Source organism: Anser cygnoides, chromosome 1 (assembly GCF_040182565.1).
Source record: "Anser cygnoides isolate HZ-2024a breed goose chromosome 1, Taihu_goose_T2T_genome, whole genome shotgun sequence".
Lineage (NCBI taxonomy): Eukaryota > Metazoa > Chordata > Aves > Anseriformes > Anatidae > Anser > Anser cygnoides.
Window position 1 is genome coordinate 197,662,501 of NC_089873.1, and position 5,000 is coordinate 197,667,500.

Here is a 5,000-nt window from a genome sequence, read left to right on the forward strand (position 1 = left end):
AATAGCATTATTAGCAACATATAATAATATAATTGTATGTATACAGTATAGTATATATGCTCTAATACTCATTACATATATATATGTTACAAAAATGTTGCAAAATAGTTTTTATAATGGTCCCTCTCCCTGTGGTGTACTTAGATTCCCAACATTTTGGGAATCTGTGATGAACACATTCTGAGTTAACAGCATTCTGAGTTGCTAGCACTATCTTACTCCCCAAATGGCATCTAATCTATTATACATGATTTGTTCTAGAATATAATCATACTTAACAAATGCCTATTTGGATTTAATGCCTCCCAGTAATCTCCTTCCTCTTTTCTAAAAGCAAGGGACATGGTCCTGTGCATAGTTTCTTTTAAGAATCTTTGACATGAAGAATAAGGAATCAGAAATGTCCTTTGTTGGAGCAGCCTGTTTGTATAAATGCTACAAGCCAAAACTGTCACTTGCAAGCAAAGATGAAAGAAAGCATCTTAGTATTTACTGTTCTTGTTGGAATAACCGAGCCCACGTAGGACCTGAGACAATATACCCACGAGCCCCTCTGCAGAGAGCTGATACCGGCATTTCCTCATGCTGTTCTGGTGCTGGACTGAAAGTACGGGGGGGGGGGGGGGGTTCTTCCTTATGGGGTCTCTGGTGCCTCATGACTGGGAGAAGTCGAACAAATTCAAACTGGTTGCAATGTTTCTTTTTGTATTGGATGAATGGAAATGAGCCACTCTCAGAAGGAATAGGCCTACACTGAAAATAACACAAGCTTCTTTTAACCACAGTCAGAAATCCTGAAGATATTCACCCATGTGGACACCATCTATATGTCTGTGTAGCCACAGTTTTGACGTGCAGTGCCAGGTGCAGATTTCCTGCTGGAAGTTGTTGCTATGTCCATTACAGTGCTACCTCCTCTCCTTTGCTGTCATGCACTGGAGGCCAGAAAGAGGATGGGACATCTCCTGGGTCGCTGGAAAGAGGGGAGGCGGGTGGGTATTGTGAGCAGACAGGGCAGCTCCCTTTTGCAGGCATATGTTTTTTTTTATCTAGTTACCTCATTTTTTAATGTCCACTGTCTAATATCACTTGGGGATAGCTTGGCAGACAGCACTGCTAAGATACTATGTTTTTCTTTCCAGTGCTATCCATGAGAAGCCTTGTGAGTCAGGGCCCCAAGGTGCCCTGTTGTGGGCTGTGACGTGGAGCCGAGCACAGACGGCTGCATGCCCTGCCAGCGGGATGCAAATCTCCTGGGATGGGGAGGACGGACACATGAGGGCTGCAGGTCCTTAAGTGGCCCAACACGAATTACCAGAGATTAAGGGACCTAACAGGGGTTCAACAGCACTGAGAGAAACCTGATCCCTGCAGTTGTACCATGGCAAATGAATACTCTGGAGGCAGCTGTATACAGTAGCATTTAACCTCAACAAGGTTGGAGAAGTCTTTTATATTCCTCTTCCATGTCCTAATTCACTCAGCTAGTATCTGTGAGGAGACAGCACAACCACTGTGACTGTTTGTGTCTATAGAGTGACTAGAAGCCTGGGCTAATCACGTAGTTCTCTGAGGGATATTAACCTGTGGGAACATTCAGAGTGACATGCACACGTCTAAGAGGATAAGTAAGGTCAGGACAATGGTACAGTGCCAAACCTATGCCCAAAGTTTGGCTCCCGCCCAAGCACAGAAATGCCTTGGGTTAACAGACTGTTTGGGCATCAGTTCTAGGTCCAAGGCTTGATTCCAAATCTGCAGCCAGAAGCTTTTGCATAGCATCCCCATGCTTTTCTCACTCTAGACCTAGGTCCCCAGAAACACAAAAAGTGCAGTTTTCAGAGGCAAGGCTTTCCAAGAAGGGAAACACAGAGCTGCAGTTGAAAACTTTGGGGTTTGGATTGCAAAGGTTTAACAAATTATTCATTGCTTTAAGGATTGCCTTGTTAGATCATTGAACTGTGACAGAACTTTAGTATTTAGTAGCTGGAGGAAACTCTGTATTGTCTCTTCCAGCTTTTTGTACTAATGGAGGCATAAAATACTGGAAGTCAGCTGCACTTGGATAGGAAACTTATAATGGAGAACTTCCTTGGTGGGAAATATGATTTATGGGAAGTAAAGAGATAAAGAGTAATTAATATATTTGGGAGAAAAAAAAATAAAAATAAAAGAAAGAAAAGAAGGAAGAGTTCACATTTTTCTGTCACTTAACACCAAACATTCAGCCAAAGAAAAAAATGTACAGATTAAGCTGAAGACAGTCTTGAGTTAGTAAAAGCTTATCATTCACATATTGCCTAGAAAATGTCACGCATTACTATCCTGATTAGTCCATATTTGGGCTGTCTGGCATTCAGCGACAAGTCGTTAGCAAGATAGAAAAGCTGCGATTGCAGTACAGTCTGCTCTTCTGGAAAAAGCTTGCAAAACAACGAATAGCACACAAAAAATGAGCAAGATGTTCCTACTTCCCTGGGCTCACCAGAGAGCTAAGGGACATGATATGAAGCTGAGATAACCTGAGCCAATTTCAAAATCTATTAAAAAAATAAGACTAAAAATACTTTGCGGCTCCTCTTTATAAGTCTGAGGGCAGGATTTTATTGAGAAGATGCTGCATTATTTCATCCGATCCGTAGTCAGAGTTCAGGCAGAGGAGACCAAAAGGGCGATCCAGCTGCAGCAGGATGTGAGGATGATCTCCGCTGTTAATTCGGCATGTAAAGACTCATCTGTTGCACCTTTACCGGGAAGAAACGTGTCCTATTTTCACCGTACAAATTGCACATGCCATGGGTGCAGGTGTCTGCATTCACAACACCCACCTACCCCTGCCTCTGCGGTGTTACACTACACGTGGTGGGGCAGATCCCCGCTCTCTGCTGCAGTGTGCACTATTTAACAGCAGTTTTCCGTGCTGTGGAGCTGCCTACCGTCTGAAGGTTTGCCTAATGTTTTTTTCTGCCCTGGCTCCTCTCCTGCTCTCAGCTATTTAATACGTGGAAATTGGCCACAGAGTTTGTATCTGGGCGGTGTCTCATCCAACGTGGGCATCAGGTGTCTGAGGAAATGTAGTTTACAGGAGTGCTCCCACAGCGCTCGGTGTCTGTCCAGGCCGTGAGCTGATGGCACTGCGTGGTTATTTATACCCGCGACAGCGCGGCAGGGAGCGCAGGCGGAGCTGCGAAGTCACGCGCCTTGCTAATGATAACCTGCCCCTGTTTCAAGGCGGTGTGGAAAGCGGTGGTGACAGCTGGGTGGCACTTTGAAGCCTGACGCCGCCTGCCCTCAGATATACCGGCCTTTAATCCCCTCAGAGCCGTGCTGGAGTTCATGGCGCTCTGTGTGGCGCTTTGTGAGGGCGTCCCGCCGAGGGGCCGAGCAGGCCCGCAGGCCTGCGCCCTCAGCACACGCGGCTGGGCTGGGCCGGGCTGGGCCGCTCCGTTTTCTATCACAGCGAGGCTGAAACAGGACCTCTGCTTCCTTCTTACTGCCCGGCAGCAATATGGATGCATTAATTAACATGCTGGGTATCCTCTTTTGTGCCTGTCAGCACAGAACAGGCCCCGGGCCGGTGTCTTCGAGACCCTTCATGTAGCACAGCAGCCCTGGGGGCTGCGGGAAGGAAAGCGGTTTTCAGGGTGTTGTTACTCCACCCACCAATGATTCTTCAGCACGGGGAGAAAATTCTTGCAGCGATTACATACGATTTGCAGCTAATAAGCCACCTTAGAGTGACTCAGCTGTGAACCAACATACATATGTGAAAAAGTATTTTAGGCCTTGTCTCCACAAATCTTTAAATCTAATGGGCTTGACTGTGGCATTTGATCCAGTAATCATGTTGAGTCTTATTAAGGCCAGAAACATAAGCCATAGTAAGTGCAGATTGAGACCACTTTATATTTGACTAGATATTTTCCTGAGAACTTTCTGACCCGTGTGTGTGACAGAAGCTTTCTTTTTTAAATAACTTTATGAATGTTTGCTGGCATGGCAAACCACAAGAACAAGATACAATAGCCTCTTGGTATAAATCTCAGTTAATGAGATCAGGACTAGAAACCTCATTGTTCAACTTGCATTCTGTCTGAACGCAATCTGCTTCTCAAATTATAAATCAGGGGCAAGACACTGTACCATTGTGTAACCCTACACCCTGGCTCTGGAATGTTTCCTAGTCACAAGAGGATTGTCATCGTTTCATTTACGAGAGAACTATCAAACAGGCTTGGGCCATATTTGGTCTACAAAACCCCCTCAAATGAAGACAGATCCCCCCTCCCGGCCAGCAGGGTATTTTTGTAGCAACCGCACAGAAGCATGCGTTATCATACGCCACATCCTGAAATCTAAAAAGAGTAGGGAAAAAAGTTATTATCTCCAGCACTCTCGCAAGCAGTGCTAACTACTAAGGGTAAAGAATTTATTTATGTATGCCCTATATATGTCCATCCCTCCAGAAAAGGAACCCACACATGTATAAGATCATTCCACTGGAAGGCTCAGTTGTGCTTGCAAAGGCATATTGTGTGTGCAAAGCCTCTGCCGTCCCACAAGACCTTACAGCACGATCCGCTTCAGAAAGCAGATCCCTTCTGTAGAGCTCAGACCACCAGAGAGGGACTCAATTGCAAGCTGAGGATGGTGCAGCAATTTTGAGAGGTCTGAAGGACATAATCGCTTGCACATTTTCATCCAGCTTTCTAACAAGCCGAGAAAAAGGAGGACTTACTAATGTTTGTTACTGGCTTAGGAGCTGTCTAGGAAATCCCAAGATCACTCTTCAGCTCCGCTGAATGCAAGCTGTTATATGCTTAACCTAAAGCTTTCTGGTCAACCAAGTCACTTTTCATTTCTGGAAGGAAATGGAAAGAGTTTCACCCAGAGCAACCTGAGGTCAGCCTCCCTGGCTCTGCTGTTAAAAGCAATATCCTGAAAGCTCTGTGCAAGTACTCATCCTTGCCTCCATATACCTGCCAGCTGAAACCTCGCGG